The sequence below is a fragment of the Lemur catta genome, chromosome 4, assembly GCF_020740605.2.
Source record: "Lemur catta isolate mLemCat1 chromosome 4, mLemCat1.pri, whole genome shotgun sequence".
In the NCBI taxonomy this organism is placed as follows: domain Eukaryota; kingdom Metazoa; phylum Chordata; class Mammalia; order Primates; family Lemuridae; genus Lemur; species Lemur catta.
Window position 1 is genome coordinate 36,006,140 of NC_059131.1, and position 21,493 is coordinate 36,027,632.

Genomic DNA, 21,493 nt, shown 5'->3' on the forward strand with positions numbered 1-21,493 from the left:
ATGCAAGATTTAGAAAGCAGAAGGGGCAGGCACATTCCTGTGTTCTCGGCTGTTGCTGCTGACAATCACGGTCACAGAATTATCAAGATTTTCTGCAACTGTGTCCTGTGTCCAGAGATTAGCTACACAGACGTCAAGAAGCAATTGCAGCGGCAGCTTCCTGATCCTTGGATCTCAGCCTCAGTGGTGTGTTCTTAAAAGTTCCAAAGGGGGCTCCACCTCTCTGACTCTGGCACTCCCTTGCCAGGACAGTTCAATGGTGATGTTCTGGTGGTCATTATAAAGAACCAAACTTATCCTACTGTGCTATGGTCTGAATGTTTTTGCCCCCGAAACTCATATGGTGAAATCCTAACCCCAAAGTGATAGTATTAGGGCCTTTGGGAAATGATTAGGTCATAAGGATAGAGCCCTCATGAATGGGATTAGTGCCCTTATGAAAAGGGGACTTCACAGAGCTAACGAGCCCCTTCAGCCATGTGGAGATGTAGTGAGAAGACGTTGGTCTATGAAGGAAGTGAGCCCTCACCAGACACTAAATCTGTGGGTGACTTGATCTTGAACTTCTCAGCCTCCAGAATGGTGAGAAATAAATTTTGTTTATAAGCTACTCAGTCTACAATATTTTGTTATAGCAGTCTGAATGGGCTAAGACAAAAATTGGCACCAAGAAATGGAGGTGCTGCTGTAACAAACAGGAAAATTGCAGAAGTGGCTTCGGACTGGGTAATGAGTAGAGGAGTGGTGATGGAAGAATTCTGAGGTTCATGATCAAGAACATACATTGCCAAGAAAGGACTGTTAAGGGCAATTCTGTTGAGGGCTCAGAAGGGGAAGAGGAACCTGTAGAGAAAGCCTCAGTCTTCTTAGAGAATACTTAAGTGGTCATGATCAGAATGTTGGTAAAAATACAGCCATGGACAGTAAAGGCCATTCTGATGAGTTCTCAGATGGAAATGAGGAACATATTGGAAACTGGAGGAAAGCTTATTATAAAGTGGCTTTATAAACTTGGCTGAATCATGTAGTGTCCTAATGTTTTTGGAAAGTAGAACTTGTGAGCAATAAAATCAGATTATTTGGTGGAAGAAATTTCTAAGCAAAGTGTTGATGGTACAGCATGGCTTCTTTTGAATGCTTATAGTAAAATGCAAAAAGAGAGAAACAATTTAAAGACAGAATTTTGAATCAAAAGGGAAGCAGAACTTAAAGATTTGCAAAATCCTCAGGCAGTTGATATTGTAACAAATAAGAAAGAGTGTTTGGAAGAGAACACCGAGGCGTGTGGCCAAGCCACCATTTGATAAGGAGGTTAGTATGGATTGGCCGGGTGCTATTCATCAAGACTTTGGAAAAATGACTCAGAAGGCATTTTGTAGATCATCAGTGCTGCCCTTTCCATCACAGGCCCAGAGTGCAAAGGGCTTGAGGGTAGGATGATTTCAAATGAGGGGCCCAGGGAGCCCTCACTCTGGCACCACCTTAAAGATCTTCCCCTTGCGTTCTGGTACAGCCCTCTTCTGACCCAGGTGTGGTGTTAACTGCAATGGCTGCCCCTCTGCAGGACACAAATGGTAAACCTTGATGGCATCCTTGCAGTCCCATCTTTGCTGGTGCACGGAGTGCACGAGCCATGGGGTGTTTCCAAAGATGCAGCCCACATAACCCAACCAGAGGGCTATCTTGAGGGCAAGGCCACTGCAGAGAACCCACTAGGCAATGTCTAGTGGAGCTGTAGGGGCAGGGCTTATTTGTGACCCCAGACTGGTAGAACCACCTGTGTGTGGTTCTAGCCTAGGAGAGCCTCAGGCACCCTGACTACAACCCATGAGAGCTGCAGTGTGGACTGTGTCTAGCAAAGCCATAGGAGGGGGACATCCAGAGCCATGGGGGCCCAACTCCCACCCTAGTGTGTCCAAAAAGCAAGACATTGAGTCTAAGAAGATTATTCTTGAGCCTTAAGATTTAATGTTTGTCTTGTTGAGTTTCAAACTTACTTGGGATCTGTTACCCCTTTTCCCTTTCCTATTTCTCCCTTTTAGAAGGTGAATGTCCATCTTATGCCTGTTCCACCATTATGTTTGAGAACTACATAATGTGTTTGATTTCACAGGTTCACAGCCAGGGAGCAATTTGCCTCAGATGAATCATACCTTGAATCTTACCCATAACTAATTTATATGATATTTAGATGCGAATTTGGACTTAAGACTTTTGAGTTGATGCTGGAATGACTTAATACTTTTGGGGCTATTGGGGTGGAATGAGTATCTTTTGCATGTGAGAAGAACATAAATTTTGGGGGCCAGAGCCTGGGTGCTATGGTCTGAATGTTTGTGTCCCTCAAGATTAAATGTTGAAATCCTAACCCCCAAGGTGATGGTATTAGGAGGTGGGGGCCTTTTGGGATGTGATTAGATCATGAGGGCTCACCCTTCCTCATTAGGATTAGTGTCCTTGTAAAAGAGACCCCAGAGACCTAGCTAGCCTAGCTGCCATGTGAGGACACAGTGAAGGGTTATCTGTTTTGAAGGATGGTCCACCTTGACCTTGAACTTCCCAGCCTCCACAACTGTGAGAAATACATTTCTATTGTTTATAATCTACCAAGTCTATGGTATTTTGTTTTATCAGCCTGAACTGACTAAGACTCACTCCTGTCATCCTCCCCAGCAATTCTTTAAGCACCCAATTCCCTGTATTAAATGCTCCTCTGCCTATTTTAATAGGTAGAGTGGTTTATTTCCTGCACCTAAACTTGACTGACATAATTGATAGTATAAACTTTTCAAGTGAAGAAATTGCAAACCTTATTTTACAATCATAAAAGTACTTTATTTGTATCTATCCTACACACTGCATGCTACCAAAATTAGTGTTAAGCGGCTTAAAAATTGAGAATTATCTGTGAGATTCTCTTCTGTGTATGCTAACTCCTGGCACATCAAAAAAAAAAAAATACACATCATATTATGGGCTGCTTGTTTAACTTTATTTTTAAAGTTTAGCCAGAACATGGAATGAGTGAATGAGTAGGTATTAAGGATTATTTTCCATAAAGTAATATTTTTCTTTTTTTAAAAAAATTGACAAAAATGAACATGACTGGTGGAAGGACAGTGGCTTACTCTCTAAGAAATGCCTGATGACATCAATTAAAAGGTGTGTCAGAGACGAATAGCTGAGTGACTCCAGGTTTCACTTTTCTTGACTCAGCATCCTGAAATAACTCTCAACAGGCTGGAAAAGCCATTTAAACAGCTCCCGGTCCATAACAGTAACAGGCTGTTTTACCTTTCAATCATGGAGATACGGTGGGAGATGATGACAATTCTGAATTTTGTCTCCTTTTACATTGTTTGCAATGTGAAACTGACGGTGAGTGAGTAAAAGGCAGTGAAAGATGGGAAATTATAGCCATTGAGTAGCACTGAGCACACATCCGATACATTTATTTCTGAGGCAGCTTTTTATATTTACATTTAATCCAGTGACATTTTTGTGTGTGCTTTTAGAAGAGAAAAATTGACGGATAAGAGGGCAAATGACAGAAGTCATAGCTCTCTGCAAATGCAGACACACAAATTTACAGTTTCCTGGCAGAGAACAAACAGTAATAAACATCCAACTCTAAGTTTTCAGAGATTTACTCCATATTAATGAGGTTGCCATTCAGGGCAAAAGAAGACAGAATTGCTTTGACTCTCAGACCTTTTAAAGAGTGGCTGGAGCCTTTTAATGCTCGACCAGATGTGAACTATCCACTTGGTGGATTACTTGAAATTCAGCCAGCATAACCCGGAGTGACCTGTTCTGCTTGAGTTATATTTAGAAAACACTAACTTATTTAAACATTAGACTATGCAAAATTTTATGGGGTGAACATGTCCAAGATTTAAAAAATGTATATATAAAAAACATTTCTAAAACTAAAAGGAAGTGCTTTTTGGATCATGCAAAGTTTTGGAATTAAAATTATTTAGAGCTGGCAGGGCCCTTAAGATTTTTTGTCCAATAGCTTCAATTCATAGCTGAGAAAACAGACAGAGTGAGGTTTACTGACTTGCCAAGCAAAACAGTTAATTGTGAAATTAGCATGTTTAAGTCATAGCTTCCCTTCCATTAGCCTACATATAAGGAAGTTTTTGGACATATTTTTAGAATTGTCTGCAATATGGAGGAAATGATCCAAGGCCACACCAAAGCTCCCCAAGAACAAAGTTGGACTCCAGGGGTGATGGGCTGATGTGCTGGGGATATGTGGCTGGGGGAAGGGGCCTGCCAGGTGTTCTTCACTCATCTTCATCAGCTGGCACTACGAGGAGTCCTCACAATCTGTCCTCACTTTCTATTTTATTTTATAACTCATTCAGACGACTTATTGCCCTTATGCTATTCTCTTTCCTGTAACTAAGTAAACCCCAATTGCCTTTTGTGAGCTGTTGAACCTCAGAGAGGAGCTGGACGTACAGGAGCGTGGAGAGACGACCCACCGGTTAACCTGGAGAATGCGCCAGGGCTGCAGGGATGAGCAGAGAGTAGCGTTCACAGCGTGTGTTGAACACGGCTGAGCGTCGGTCACCAGGCATCATGAGACTTACACCACCGAAGCTGCTCTACAGCGCTCTGTGGCCCTGCTAGGAGCAAGTAAGGGACCCAGCAGAGAGGAGGGAGCCACGCAGCCAGTGAACGATCCCAGAAGCTCATCGCAGCACTCCTGGCTGCCTTTCAGGCTGAAGACCCACAGCCGGGGGCTTATATCTATTTGCAGATGTACTTAGACGTTATTTTTTTATTTTTTGTCTTCTGGATCTTTTGTGAATTTATTTTTATGGGTACATATTTTTTTTAATTTTTTTTTATTTCAGCATATTATGGGGGTGAACCTAGACTTTAAAAGGAAGACTGCACCATCTCAAACCCATCAGGATAGCTACTATTTAAAAGAAGGAAACAAAAAACAGAAAATAATGATTATTAGCAAGAATGTAGGGAAATGGTAAACTTTGTGCACTGCTGTGGGACTGTAAAACGGTGAAGCCACTGTGGAAAACACGATGGTGGTGCCTCAAAAAATTAAAAATAGAACTGCCATATGACCAAGCTATTCCACTTCTGGGTATCTGCCTGTGGTGTTATGATACACACATATATATTGGTTTTTATCCACAGTTCTTGGCTCATAACTCCCACAGCCCTTGTTACAGTCTTTTGTTAATTATGTTGGGTGCTTTAGGCCTCAAGAGTAGGCCTCAGAAGACAGAATCTCTCTCCCTCTCTCTGATCTTCTCCTGCCCTCCTTCATCTGCTGTAAGGCAGGACTCTAATCTTCCCCCACCTCTCTGATTTGGGTCATAAGGCCCTCATTACAGAGAGAGTTCCCCCGCCATATCCTGGAGGACTCCATAGAAACCCAAGAGAACTGAGTTCAGGGGGCTTCCAGGAGCTGAACATGTGCAGGTTCCTGGAGGGTGGTTGCCTGGGGAGGAGGGGGGAGGGGGAAGCATGGAAGCTCCACACCCCTTCCCCCATCCCTCGCTCTACGCATCTCTTCATCTGTATCCTTTGTAATATCCTTTATATTAATAATAAGCTGGTAAACATAAGTGTTTCCCTAGGTCCATGAGCCTCTCCAGCAAATTAATCAAACCCAAAGAGAGGGTCGTGAGATTCCCAATTTATAGTGTCTGGAACTTGGTCAAAAGTTCCAGAGGCCCAGACTTGAGACTGGTATCTGAGGGGGGAGCAGTTCTGGGTACTAAGTCTCAACCTGTGGGATCCGACAATATCTCCAGGTAGATAGTTGGGATTGAATTAGAGGACACCTAGCTGGTATCTGCCACTTGGTGTGTTAGGAAGCGCCTCGCCAACCTTTGGTCACAGAAATCTTCTGTGTTGCTGATTGTTGTGGTGGGAGAGCAGAGGAAAAGCATGGTTTGAGTTTTTCTCTAAACAATGCCTAAAAGAATTGAAAGCCGGGATTTGAACAGATATTTGCACACCCATGTTCATAGCAACATTATTTACAACAGTCAAAAGGTGGAAACAACCCAAGTGTCCACTGACAGATGAATGGATAAGAAAAATGAGATACACACACACACACAGTGGAGTATTATTCAGCCTTAAAAAGGAGTGAAATTCTGACACATGCTACCACATGGATGAACCTTGAGGACATTATGCTAAGTGAAATAAGCCAGTCACAAAAAGGGAAATATTATATGATTCTGTTTATATGAGATACCTATTGTAGTCAAAATTGTAGAGACAGAAAGTAGAGTAAGAGTTGCCAGAGGCTGCAGAAAGGGAGAATTGGGAGTTATTACTTAAAGGGTACAGAGTTTCAGTTTCGCAAGATGAAGAGAGTTCTGGTGGTTGACGGTGGTGGTGGCTCTACAACAATGTGAAGCTACCTAATGCCACTAAACTGTACAGTTAAAAAGGTCATTTTTTTGTGTATTTTACCATAATTTTTTTAAAAAAGGAAGTCTGCAGTGTTCCTAAAATGTGTATTAATTGAATTTGTATTCAAATTTTTTTAATTGAAAGGAAAATCACAGTGTATCTTCTACGCGTTCTTCCCTTTCTTCCTTCCTCTTTTGTTTATTCCTTCATCCCTCCCTCCTTTCTGCCTTCAAACACCCATAGCTACTTGATGTTTGCCAAACATTGTGTGAGACCCTGGGGAAGCTCTGATAAAAGATACCATGCCCTGCTCATAGTCCAGCAGGGAAGCTCCCCAGGTAAACAGATATTGTCATCTGACCAAGGCTCTGCTCTCTGATAGAGATGTGCTCAGTTTCCCATGGGAGCTTGGAGAAGGGAATGCTTGTTGGAATTTGGGATTCCTGGGTGAAGTCTGGAAGGGTGAATAGAAGTTAGCCAGCCAACAAAAAAATCTGAACTATCATAACATCAGTAATGACATTTTACAGTAGTAAAGTTACAATTCATGTACTATTTATCCAACTAATATTTATTAGACACTAGGTGCCAGGCACAATTCTAGAGCTGGAAATATGGAAGTGTACAAAATAAAGTCCCTCTCTCATGAAGCTTAGGGGGAGATAGTCAATAAATACATAGACAAGTAAATACATAGAGTCATCAGATCATGGTTAGTGCTCTAGAGAACAACAGAGCAGGGAAAAAGGAAAGAGTGGTTTGAGAGGAGGGAGAGGATGTTCCTAATTTTTATATGGTGGCTAGGAAAAGCCTCACTCTGCCATTTGAGCAGAGGACTGAAGGCAGCAAGGGAGGGAGCCCTGGAGAAAGAAGTGGAGGCCAAGGGAACTGCAAGGGCAAAGTCAGGTGGGAGCATGCCAGGAGTGGCTAGAGCAGGAGAAGGGAGGGGAAAGTATTTGGAGAGGAAAGGAGTGGGAGGAGGGCAATGTTCCCATCATGTAGGGCATTTGAGACCATAGGAGGACACTGGCAAGTACTGTTTGTGAGATAGAAGCCACCAGAGTGCTTTGAACAGAGGAATGGCATAACCTGACTTGGGTTTTAAGGGATCATTTTGTCTGCTTTGTTGAGAAGACTAGAAGAAGCAAGGTGGAAATAGTGTCACCCATTAGGAGACTGTCACAATAATCCAGGAGAAATTGATCGTGGCTTGGACCAGGATGGCAGCAGTTGAAGTCATCATATTCCAGATATATGTGGAAGGTGCAATCAATAAGATGTGCTGATAGACTGGATATCAAGTGTGGGAGAAAGCAAGATAGTCATGAATGACTCCTCAGTTATTAGCCTGAGCAACTGGAAGCATAGAGCTGCTAATTACTAAGGTGAGAAGCCTACAGGACAAGCAGATTTAGGGTGGGACTAGACAGGGAATCAGACATTTGGTTTGAGATCTACATTAGATATTCATGTGGAAATATGAACTGGGTGTTTTATACACACACACACTGGAGTTTAGAGAAGTGCAGCTGAAGACATAAATTAGAAGTTCCCTGATTGTATTGGTTCAAAGCTATGACATTGGATGAGATTTCCAAGGGAGGAAGTACAGGTAGAGATGATGTCTAATGATTGAGCCATGGGGTATTTGGGACACTCCAGTAGCCAAAGGTCAGGGAGATGAAGTGAAACCAGCAGAGAAGAATGAGAAAGAACAGCCACAGAGACAAAGGAGAACCAAAAGGGTCTTCAAAACCAAGTGGAAAAGACCTGTTTTGAACAGAAGGGAATGAGTGACTGTGTCAAATGCTGAAGACAGGTAAAGTACACTGAGGCTGAGATTGGACTATTGGACTTAGTGGCGTGGAGGTCAGCAGTGACCTTCTCAAGAGCTGCCTTAGTTGGGTGGTGGAGGTCAGTGCTTTGCTGGAGTACACATTAAAGGAAATAACTTTTCACTATTTGAATTCTCTATGTCTTAGTTTCCTTGTCTATAAAATTAGCAGTGTGTTAGTACCATTCTCATAGAGTTGTAAAAATTAAAGGAAATAGCATATCTGAAGTGCCTGGTAATGTCTAGTATATAGAATGTCCAAAATAAGTAGTAGCTATTGTTATCCTTATTTTTAGATTTCAATCTTCTGGGGGATAAAAATCAACATATATTTATTTTCACCTTAAGTTAAGTTAATCAACTTTTTAAGAAAGTTCAGACAATAACTGTCACATTTAGTAATCATTTTTCTCTTTTTTATATTATTTTCTTTAAATACAGAAATGAAACAAGGGGTTATAGACAAATGCAATAAGGGGGAAGAAGGAGAGGAATTGGAGACAGATATAGATAAGACTCCTTTAGGGAATTTTGCTGCAAAGGGGAGCAGAAGAATTGAGTGTTGCTGGAGAGTATTTTCTGTTTTTTAAGATGAGAAAAATAACAATGTATGGTAGAGAAAATTATCCAGTCAAGAAGGAAAAATGAATGATATAAGATGGGGGTGGAGATGTCACTGAGATGGGGGAAGAAGGAATGGAATCTTGTGTCCAAGTGTCAAAGTTGGCCTTAGACATGTAGCCAGTTCACCTGTGACTGAAGGACAGACAGCGCCTACAGGTATAGACGCAGGTGGGTGGGTACAGGTAGCAGGGGAGTGTGTAGAATTTCTCTTCCTGTGGGTTTTTCCTACTTTCTTAGTAAGATAGGAAGCAAGATCCTCAGCTGCCAGTAAGGAGGGGGAGAGGTGTCGGAGATTTGAGAAAAGATGTGAAACGTGAGATAGTCAGTTATCTAAGAGATGAGGAAAATGAATATATTGAGGAAGGGCAGGAGGATTACTGGTAGCACTGAGGACCTAATTGAGGTTGGTGGATGTCTTGGTCTGTTTTTTGTTGCTATAACATAATACCGGAAACTGGATAATTTATAAAGAAAAGAAATTCATTTCTTACAGTTCTGAAGGCTGAATGTCCAAGCTTGAGGGGCCACATCTGATGAGGCTCTTCTTGCTGGTGGGAACTCTCTGCTGAGTCCTGAGGTGGCTCAGGGCATCACATGGCAAGTGGGAAAGAGCATGCCAAACTGCCTTTGTAACAGATCCACCCTCTTGACAACTAACCTACTCCCATGGTAACCTATTAATACATTTGCCCACTAATTCATTAATCTGAGAATAGATTAATCCACTCAGGAGGGCAGAGCCCTCCTGACCCAATCACCTCTTTAAGGCCTCACCTTTTAAAAAATTTATTTGTTTGTTTATTTATTTATTTATTTTTGTGACAGACTCTTGCTCTATCGCTCTAGCTAGAGTGCAGTGGCATCATCATGGCTCACATCATGGCAACCTGAAACTCCTAGGCTCAAACCATCCTCCTGTCTCAGCCTCCCAGTAGCTGGGACTACAGGCATGTGCCATCATACCCAGCTAATTTTTTCTATTTTTAGTAGAGACAGAGTCTCACTCCTGCTCAGGCTAGTCTTGGACTCCTGGGCTCAAGCCATCCTTCTGCTTGGGTCTCCCAGTGTGCTAGGATTACAGGCGTTAGCCACCATGCCAGGCCACCGACCTCTTAATACTGTTACATTAGGAATTAAATTTCAACATGAGTTTCAGAGGGCAAACATTCAAACCACAGCAGTCATGATGAGTTTAGAGCGACACCAGCCAGCATGTTATCCAATCATGTTTATCTATATGGATGGTGGTTCAGAGGAGGTGGAAAGTTGGCATTATCAGGGTTGGAGTTTTGAAAAGTGAGTACAGTGAAAGAAGAGAGGGCAAGAGACCAGGTGGATATGCAAAGGCGATTGTAGGGAGGGACATGTAAATTAAGGTGGGAAAGCAAGGAAGTGAGGGTATGAGGAAGTGAGAGATGGTGGAGTCCCGATGAGGGAGGGCATGGGAAAGTTAGGAGGTGGGGTCAGAGAGTGGGTTACTTGGAATTGAGATCAAAGAGAGGTTGCAGCTGTTGGTAAAATGACAAGCCATGACTGTGGAGTGGACGTCTGAGGTAGGGTGGAGCATGAGACCATTGGAGGAGAGGAGAAGTAGAGATTAAAGACTTGAGAGGCCAGTACATGAAAAGCATCCCCTGCATGTCAGAGACATTACCCAGAATTAAGACAGGATTATCTTTGGAGAAAGTGACAGTGAGAGATGAACTAAACTCTTCAAGGAATGATGGGGAGTGACCCAGGATCTGCAGATAGCTGCAGAGAGAAGGGCTGGCAGTTGTTTCATGTAATGTAAAGATATTCAAACTTTGGGGGCGGAGGGAGTTTAGAAAGAGGCACGGATCATGGTCTTCACGTGGCAATAGGAGCACTCAGGTTACCTATCCCACCTCCAGGCCCAGTAGAACACAGGATGTGGCAGAAAAGGCAGCCACCACTTGAGAGAACAGCAAAGGAAGCACTGCCCCCAGAAGACAGCTAGTTTTCAGTTAGGCCAAGAGGTGAAGAGACTATAGGAAACTTTGCTAATGGTGGACTGTGAGTTCAAGGGAATACAATGAAAGTTCTTGTGTTACGGAGGAGAAGGAAACAGGGTCAGGTGAAAAACTCTACAGAGTGTTATGGGCAGACAGTCCTGTCTCGTGGTAAGCTAGGGTGCACATATAAGGATAAAAGGCAAAACAGGATTTGTAGCCATGTTCTCCCAGGCCGACTGTGGTAGTGAGGCTGTGACTCTGGTGGGAGAGGAAGGGATGAGGATGTTGCTGGGAGCATGAAGGCTCTGGGGCTCTGTCTTCTCTTCTGGGGATGGTGGGGAGCAGGCTAGGGGAGACGTGATGCCACGGAAGCACGGGGCTGTTACAAGAGGCCAGGTAAGGGATGGGTTGGGTTGTGGCAGTAGCAGAGCTAGTAAGAAATAGCTGAGTAAGGAAGACAATTTGGGATAGAGCTCAGAGGACTATCTAATGGATTGGATTGATGGGATGGGATGGAGGAGGAGACTGAGAGAAAGAGAAATCAAGGATGGTTCTAGGTTTTAGTCAGAGCAGCTGAAGACTGAGAAGGAGGAATGACAATGGGTGAGTAAAGAAATCATATTTCAGAATAAGTTTGCATTGCCTTTTTGACATTTAGATGGAGACGGTGAGTAAGCTGTTAGGATTTATGTCTGAAGCTATAGGTAGAGGAGCTTGGTGACCTTGAGGAAGTTATTTAATTTCTGTAAGCCTACTGGAAAATAGACCTATCTATTATTATTGTTTATGTGATGTAAGGGTTAAATACAGTAATACCATAAAGCACTTAAGCTAGAGCCTGGTACAGAGTGATGCTCAAGAAATATCTGATTATCCCCACTGAGAGAAAATGGAGGTTCCTTGAACCTAAAGTGGCCTTTCCAAAGCTGCTCAGCAGTGTGCCCCAGAATTGGGACTTGAATACCAGTCTACGCTCTTTCTACTATGCTACTGGCTCAATTGGAAATAATACTTACTGACAATCCTCTGCAACCAGGGGACAGGAGCTCTTACCACAGTATCAAAGAATATAAAGGGCTATAAACCCTTCTTAGAGTGTTTTCATATGAAGTGTCTCACTTGCTACTCCCCAGAGCTATGATACAGAGAGGAGGAAAGCATAGGCTATGGGCCCGGTTCAGGTCTCAGATTTTAATTTTGCTTTTAGGTTATTCAACATGACAGCAGGTGTGGGATTGTTATTTTAAAAAGGGTAAAATTATTAAGTGTTTAACCTTTGGCCTTCAGTAGCAACCAAATTCCATAGGTATAACCTACTTTTTTTTTTTTTAAATGTTCTTAAGTAACTTAAGCATCTACTTTTCCAGTTAAATAATTACCCCCCTGGTAATTACCATTTTCTGATACTAGTCCTAGACTATTAGCTTTTTATGTCAACTTCAGAAATCCTAGAGTCTTGTTGATTTTCTCTACCAAAGAGGAAAAGGAAACTGTCCTCCCAATCAGACTAACTACCACTGTTTAACCTCACAATGGAGAGAATCTGCCTCATTTTCCTGTGAAATAGAGCTTAGATCACAGAAGATAGCCCTTACTCAGAACAGGAAATGAGCTCTTAGACACCCTTGGGAACACTAATTACAATAGATTAATAATTTACCTTTAACAGTTTTCAACAAATATTTATTGAGAGAAATCTTATCAAAATACTGTAAACCCTTGCTTCTGGTTAATCCTGTCTACAGCATGTTTAACAAATAGGTTCAGCTTTAATAACTTCAGGAATAGGAAACTTATTATTCAGCTGCCATCCACTGAGTCTAGGATGCAAAGATGAAGGGATTCTGCCCTCAAGGCACACCCTGACAAGTGGGCGATACAGGCAAGGAGGAGAAGAGATATACAGTACAGCGGGATAAACAGCGTACCAGATGCTTAAAAGGTAACAGGTTGGAGACGCAGAAGTGGTGCAAGCCTTCATGGGGATGAGGTTGCCACCAGGGGTCAAGGAACGCTTTCAGAGAATGGTGACTTGTATTGAAAAGCAGAGGTCCCAAACTTTTTAGTACCAGGGACCGTTCCATGGAAGACAAGTTTTCCACAGACGTGGGGGAGGAGGCAGAGGGGGGCTGGGGTAGGTGGGCCGAGCTCCTCAGGCTTTGATGATGCAATGGGGAGCTGGGGAGCGGCTACAAATACAGAGCAGCTTCACTTACTCGCCCGCCGCTCACCTCCTGCTGTGTGCCCCACCCCTCCAAGTTTCATGGAAGACAATTTTTCCACACACTGGGGTAGGGTGGTGGGGTCATGGGGGCAGCACAGCTCTGTGGACCAGGGGTTGGGGACCACAGTTGTAAAGGACAGGCCTTGAAAAACCAAACCTGATAACACTTGCAGTTTTAAACTGTTGTATTTAGTAGAAATGCCCTTTTATAATTTCTATTCATTTACTCAACATTTATGGGAGACCTACTCTGTGCCCACCTCTGGCCTAGGTCCTGGGACTGCGACAGTGAACTAGGCACATCTTTGCTCCCCGTCTGGAGGTAAGACCCACACCAAGGAAGGAAGAGCAAGGGTGAAGAACCCTGTGATAGAGAAAGAGCAGTGTCTGTAGCAGACCTAGCCCAGCCCTGGGGAGAGACATTAGCACGCAGCTGAGAACTTGGTGTTTACCTGGTTGGTGGGTTCTGTCCCCCGTGGAGAGTAGGAATCATTCTCACAGTTATTCTGAATCCCCTGGGTGCCTCGCCTGGGGCCAGGGCATGTGGTCATCAGCTCCGAACCCACTGCCTGACTGATTGGGTTCCAATCTTTCAGGCTTGGGAAGGCACTTCTGAATCTTCACCATTCTGAAGATAAATGATTGGTAGAAATACCAGGGAGAGTTCTGATTAAACTCTACCAGATAGCAGTGTTTACTGAGTGTTCATTAAAGTCTCATCTGGTTAAGGAGGACTTGAGACTAGAGGTTCTGAGATCACTTAATTTCACACTGAGAAAGTTCTGTTTTTACACCCCTAAATCTAGCCAGCTGCCTTAAAAATGCCCATCATTGGTCATGACAGGACGATTATTCACTGCGTAAGTTTTACAAAAGGTAAGTAATTTTTACAGATGTCCAGGATGGTATATTACAGACTCTTCAACTTACCAACTTTCACCTTACAAAATCAGACAGATATAACTAAAGCCCTTACCTTAGCCAGAGTAAAATCAGGTTAATTCTGCCCACTGACAGATGGCATTAGTAGTAGTTTAAAGACTGTGGGCCTTTCAGGTCCTGATACTGTTGTATATTCAATAAATGCCTGTGAAATTCATTGGAAATAAAATCTGGGGGGCCAAGGTGAGAGGATTGCTTGAGCCCAGGAGTTCTAGCCTGGGTGACAGAGAGAGATCTGTCTCAAAAAAAAGGGAAGGAAGGAAGGGAGGGGGAAAGGGAAGGGAGGGAGGAAGGAAGGAAGGAAGGAAGGAAGGAAGGAAGGAAGGAAGGAAGGAAGGAAGGAAGGAAGGAAGGAAAAGAAAACAAAGTCTGCTTTCCAAATCCCCAGGAATGAAGATACAGCATCAGAGCTGGACAGGATCTTAGAGGTCATCTAATATAGGCTTTGCCAACCCATAGATGTTAAAGCTTCATCTGGTGTCTTTAACCAAGATAGACCTTTTTATACTTTTGTCAACCTCTTTGATTTTCCTGGAACCCCCATCAAGGAAGGTACCTGTGTTGGCATTCCTACCCCACATCCCTCTCTTACTGCTCCCTACATTCATGTAGTGGCTTCAATGTCAGCACCCTGCCCTGGGTTGGGACTTTACAGTTGCAAAGAAATGAAAAGTGGCAGAATAATGAGAGAACATTCTGGTGATTTTAATATTCTATATATTGATAAAGGTATGGAACATACGGGCTATGTATTTGTCAAAATTCTGGAATGGTACACTAAAGATTTGTGAATTCCATTGTGCACATTTTATCTGCATAATTCAATATATTGAATCCTAATAATGATATGCATGCCGAAGTATTTAGAGATGAAGTACATTGATGTGCACGAACGTATCACATGGATTGATGCATGGACAGAGAGAGACAGAGGGATACTTACATGAGGATGGTAAATATGGTAATGTTAATTGCAGAATCTAAGTGGTTACATGGATGTTCACTGTATAATTCTTTTAATTTTTCTGAGTAATTCAGAAAAATTAATAATTCATAACTTAATAATATATAAAATACTAATAAAATAAATAATTAGTTAATAAATACATTGCTTAACTAGTAACTGACAGGGCATTTAAAATTTTTCATAGTAAAATGTCCAGAGGGGAAAAAGTGGCAGAATGGTTCTTCCTAGGCCAATTCAGTCATTTTACAGATGAGAAAACTAATGCTCAGAGAGCGTGTCTGATCCTATTATTCCACTGTTTAAGATCCCTGAAGGCTCCCCAGTCCCTTTACAATAAAATCCAAGCTCTCTGGCTTGGCACACAAAGCGCTTCCTAACCTGTCCTCTGACCTCTCTCTGACCACATCTGCAGTCCTCCAAGCACAAGAGCAAAGCTGGAACAAGACACATGGGCAGCTGAGCAGGCTAATAATTTGGTGCCCTTTCAATATGATAGTATTTTTAAAACTAATTTTTACTTATCCAAGCAATATATGTACATAGCTTAAAAGGTCAAGTAGTGCCAAAAGGCTTATAACAAAAAAACAGCAGTATTTTCATGCTGCTATGCCCCACCCCCCACCGCCGTATTATCCAGAGACAATCACTTCCAGCCTTTTTAGCTATTTCTAATTGCCGCTGAGTTTCTGGGTTTGCCATTCTCTCTCTAGTCATCAAGTTAGATATTATCTATTGATTTCCTTTCATTGTAGGTGAGGCTATTAGTGCTCTTCCTCTTCCTCTGCCCCTTCCCCCATTCTCCCAACATAGTTGTATCATGTGTTTTGGTCAAATCTGTATTCAGTGTTAATTAATATGACTGTAAACACCGTTTGCTGATGAATCAAGAAGGGTGTTGTGATTACATTTACTTTCTTGCATATCTTTTATTTCTCTTGAATTTGATAATTACCTATTGGCCTGAGTGTGATCACTCACACCTGTAATCCTAGCACTCTGGGAGGCTGAGGTAGGAGGATTGCTTGTGCTCAGGGGTTCCAGACCAGTCTGAGCAAGGGTGAGATCCCATCTCTTTTTTTTTAATTAAATAAAATCTAAATAAAATAAGATAATTGCCTGTGTTTTTTTCATTTGCCTTAGATTGTGTTGAACCAATTGTAAGTGTTCTTATACTCACCAACAGCTCTGTAAAATGCTGTTCAACAAAAATTTTCAGAAGACCAACCTCTTAGGTCATCTAGTAGTTCCATTTTGTTCCTCGTGGCGCATCCTTCCTGGAGCCCTCCATCCCATTTAATTCACATGGGTTGCTTTCTGGGTCTGCCACCTAGCCTGTTGGTCTTCATCCTGGAGATGCCCTTTTCCCTGGATCCACTGTGTTCTTTCTTGGCTTATTTCTTCATTTGGTGGAACATATCATCCAATCATTTCCTCAGAAAGGGTTGTGAAAAGAACATCTTTTTGTGATGTTATATGTATAAAAACTTGTATATACTATCCTCACCCATAACCAAAGGTTGGTTTTGGTGGGTAGGTATAGAATTCTAGGTTGAAAATCACTTTTACTCAGACTTTTAATGGCATTACTCAATTAGCTTCTAGCTTTCAATGTTGTTATCCAGTATTATTCTTTCCTCCAGTTCTTTGAAATGATTTTTTTCTCTCTCTCTGAAAGCTTTTTCTTCCCCTCTCTGAATTGTTGTTGTTATTGTTCTGGTTTCTAACTACCTTATTGGGGGATTTCATCACACTTCCAGTGATTTTTGTCTATTATTTATAACTTAAAATGAGGTACTTAAAAGTTGTTTGGAAGCTATTTATATGTGGGTGGCCTTGTCATCTGGTGGCCTTCACTGTAATAAAAGCAGATGGCCAGCCAACTTTTTCTTTTGGTATCCCTAAATTTTAGTGTAGGTAGGTCTCTTCTCTGGTCGTGGTCCGTGGTCCGTTTCTCCAGAGAAGGATCACCAGTCTCCTACAGGAGGAAGAGAGGGGGGAGGGAGTGCTTTGAACATAGCAGGGAAGAGCACTGAGTTCTTACTTCCCCCTTTTCAGATTCTAGCACCTCACTGCCAGCTCTCCTCTGTACAGTACCTGATTTCCCAAGACTTTCCAGCTCAGCTTCTTCAAAGACTCATCTTCCTGCCTTTGTAGAGTAGCTGGGAACTTAGAGAACTAGCTGTTTCTTGCACATTCTTAAATAATCCCCATTTTCACTCCTTTGCCTGGCCTCTGCCTTCCATGAACCTGGCACCACCAATTGCTGAGCCTTCTTGCTGTTCAATGGAGTGAATCAACTCCTTCAGACTGACACGGCCCTGGGCAGGTATTTTAATGTGATCTTCCTCCTTTTTGGTTCAGAGTCACAATTGTTCCCTAGTTTTACTAAAGATAAACTCCATGTTTCTGATTCTTGTTCTTCTTGGGTTAGGGTACTTTTTGAGGACAAAGGGGAACAGAACTATCTTTACTTTGTCACCTTAAAACTGAATGCCTTCCAAAGTGATATTCTTTATTATTTGTTCAAGAAGTTTTTAGAGAAGAGGCTGGGTGCTGTGTGGGGAAAGGGTGGACACAAAGGAAAAGAAGCTGAACTCTGCCCCTGTTAGGAAGTTTCTGAACTAGCTTAGGCCAAAGGGGAATGTATGGGCTTACATAACCAAACCCTTGAAAGGACAGGGCTAGTCAAGTGCCCAGACTAGGCACTGGATCCTCTCAGGATGCCCTCTAGAATTGGTTCCATTCTCTAAGTGGTAGGGAATGACCTGGGCTGACACCTTTGCATTAGTACATCAGAGAGGAAAGAGTTGTTTTCACCAAGCTATTGGAAGAAAAACCTAGGGAAGTTATTTGACTGCCCCAGCTTGCTTCTCAAGATTCACCTCACTGCGGCCTGGGAAACTCCATTTGGACCACAGGAGTGAAGGAGAAAAGTGACAAGTCCCTAAAAGAAGAGGAAACAGCATGAATGTTACCTCTAGAATTCATAATTCTAGAGTTCTTTCCTTCTTTCAGCAAGTTTAGCTTATCTGAGAATTTCAAATTCCCTTTTGAAAATTATAGAGATTCTACTCAAACTTAATCTGTCATATTGCTGCTCACTGCCTCTCTCAACATGTTCAAGTCCATCTGGAGTTTTTCTCACAGTCCTTTAGTGTTTTTTTTTTTTTTTTAACTTCTCCAAACAATTTAGTGTCATCAGCCACCTTCTCCAACTTAAGTGTTCACTTCTTCTTGCTGAATGCATGAAGCACACCAACATTTGAAGACATTTTTAAAAGTTGATTTTGGATGTACCTTCTCTTCTACTATAAAAAAAAGGGCTAGTATTTGTGATTCCCATTTAGCAAACCAAGGCTGCCAAGATTTGTCCTTGTGCGTGATATTATCAAGTTGTGGTGAGTCACTGGTCTGTCCCACAAAGCACTGGCCTGCTGGTTATGCCAGGTTGGATTCCTCTGATTTACATGCTTTAACATCTGTAGGGTCCAGATTCACATTTACAGAAAATATCCATCTAGAGCAGCCTATTAAATGCTTTACCTAGAAATGATGTCCTGGGGCATCCCAGACCAGCTACCAAGGACCCTCAGCAAAATGGCCAAGTAGGTATGGTTTGTCTTTGGTGCCTTTTCATAGCCCCCATCTTTGCCTCTCCCCATGTCACTTCTCCTCAACTGCAGCTTTTATGCTCTCAGCTCTAGTGGAAAACTCCTTTGGGGCATGAGGGAGGCATTGAGAGAGATGAAGAGAACTGTCTTTGAATGACTCTGACAGTAAATAATTCTATCTGGGAACACATGGATGTCTATGCATCTGCACCCAAACTGTTCTTACGTATCTTGAAAGAGGCCCTTGGAAGGAGAAATGAATCTGTGGGAACAAGATAAGGGAGGGAAAAGGTTCCGAAAGGATGCCCTCTGAAGAGAGCCCTGCTCTCGGGAGAAGAGGAGCCATCTACATTTCTGGATACCAGATACGGTTAAACTTGATAAACCAGCATGTAAGGTTTTTGGAGTCTTTGTACTTCCCCAGGTTGTTATTTTTGTTGTTCCCTTCTGTTTCCCCATGGTAATTAGCCCCAAACAAAGCCTTTAAAATTGAAAGGGGCTGTGTGCTTATTTTGGTGCACAGCAAGAAGTAGGTATATTCCACCCCATTTCCACTCCTGGAGAAAAACGAAAACCAATCATCTCTAAAGCAGTACAACCCTCTTCACCTCCAAGTACTCCATGTTTTAACATGACCTTTCCTTCCTTACCCTTAATCCAAACTCCCATTTTGGCAAAATAGGAAGAGGGAGTGCCTGGACCTCCATGGCAAAACTGAGGAAGGGTTCACAGAAGAGGAAGATACATATAAGCATCTTAATTTGGCAACATCACTAACAAACTATTTGCATGATGTATACCCACTGCGGTGCCCAGGCCAGCCACCATGAGATCTCCAGGGCAAGCATCATTTTCCAAAAGGAATAGCTACTTTATATTTAGTTTTAGAAGAAGAAGGTAGGGCAGAGCCATTCCCAAGAGAAATATCCAGTGGAAGAATTTTTTAGAGTCACTAAATCCACTTCAGAGCCCATGATTTCCTTGCATTTTCTCCTGAATGTGATTATATTAACCAGACACAAATGGCAAACACTTCACATTAATGCGTGCAATTTGTGTTCCTGTTACTTTGCCAAAGCAAATGTCTGCATATTTTCTCTTCATTCTGTTAATTATTCAGCATCAGTGAAAAGTACCCTTGCAACACTTTTTACCAAAACCAGGTTTTCTATGTCACTTTTACACATAATAGGAAAGGAAGACCCTGAATCATGCCATCAGAAGGAGATCCCTTTCTTCAACGCTATCACTCTATCTCTAGCCCTAAGCATTCTTGTGACCTAACCACACATTTATCTTCCAGTCTTTTAGGATTCTGCCATATACATCCTCAAGGGACGCTTGAATAGCACTTTGGCCGTACCCCATTTCCTGCTGCAGCTTCCCTGCCCTCTGTTCCTTGGGTTTGGGGCCAGTGTCTGGAAGGAATTATGAGGCTATGGCCTGCTTGAGGGTGGAGCCATACAGAGTTGTGGTTATGAGAGTGTTCTCTGCCTATATTAGAATCTTTGTTTCTTTCACTTAACTGTAGTGTTACTTTGAGCACATATCTAGATTCCCAAAGCCTGTAAAATGAGGATCCTAAACCCTTAGCATGGCGAGGCTGACAGTAATACAAACCTGACTTCTGCTAATACAGCAACTATTAATAATATAATAATACCAAATTGGGCACATCACTAATACAGCAAAGATAAATGGCAGCCCTAATCCTAAGTGGGCATTTCACCTGAATGTGCAGACACCACTTCCAGCCAGTCCAGCATTTACATAACACCTAATAGATAAAGCCAGATATTGCCCACCAGTAAGAGGCACTCCAGGACTGTATTTTCTTAATATGGAAAAGAGCTGGCCTATGGTTTTGGGCTTTAAAAGATGTGGTAGCCAACCTCAAGGTGGCCCCTCAATGATTCCTACCCTCTAAGTATTCATGTCCTTTGGTAGCTCTCTCCTATCAGAGTTGGTCTATGTGAAGGACAGAATATGGCAGAAGCAATGGAATATCACTTCCAAGGCTAAGTTATGAGACACTGTGGCTTTTGCCCTGCTCTCTCTTAGACTACTCTTTCCGGAGGATGCCAGCATCCATGGCTTGAGGCCTTGGGAAGAGGCCCATAAGGCAAGAAACTGAGGTTTTCTGCCAGCATCCAGCAAGGAACTCAGGTCTTCTCAATGAGTAGAGTTGGGAACCACTCTTGCCAAGAGCCATGAGTGTCAGCCATCTTGGAAGCCAATCCTTCATCACAATCAAGCCTTCAGATGGCTGCAGCCAATGGCCAACATCTTGGGTGCAACTTCCCAAGAGACCCTGAGTCAGAAACATCTAGCTAAGCTCCTCCCAGATTCCTGACCCTCAGAAAATGTGAGATAATAAATGTTCTTTTAAGCCGCTGAGATTGAAGTAAATTTGGGGGGTACATAGCCATATCATACAAAACTAATACAAAACACACTCTCTCTCTCTCTCAAATCCCAGCCCCTAAAGCCAAACTCTGCTATATCTCTGACCAACAGTAAAAGAAATTTCCACTCAGAGCTCACTCTGTGGTAATAATAGTACCTATCTCATCAGGTTGGGAGGATTGAGCAGGATAATATATGGAAAGTGCTTAGTGTGAACCTAGTACATAGTAAGCACTTAACAAATGCTATTTACCAATATTATACAAAAGCAGAGCCTGTGGGTGGTTGCTCTGAATCTCGGTGTCTGGAAGACTTAGTGCACAGCATAATGAATGAAGACTTAGAGTTAAGGAGGCAGGGAAGGAAATCCTAAGGCATCTTCCCCACTCCTAGTAGCTCATAGGGAGCAAGCTTCTGGCTGCTGTAGCCAGGGCTGCCTTCCATGGAAGCAGGAGGAGCAGGTCAGAGGAGGAACATCCCCTTTTCTTGGTCCCTAAATTGGCT

The 21,493-nt window shown here is 42.5% G+C and overlaps 1 long non-coding RNA gene across 1 annotated transcript in view; it reads right to left on the minus strand.

Moving 5' to 3' along the window:
* The window catches only part of LOC123636904, a 117,242-nt gene that overhangs the window by 57,553 nt on the left and 38,196 nt on the right, over positions 1–21,493 (minus strand). The window contains exon 2 of the long non-coding RNA XR_006734701.1: positions 13,516–13,691. This is a non-coding gene — a long non-coding RNA (uncharacterized LOC123636904). The remainder of the gene's footprint in view (positions 1–13,515; positions 13,692–21,493) is intronic.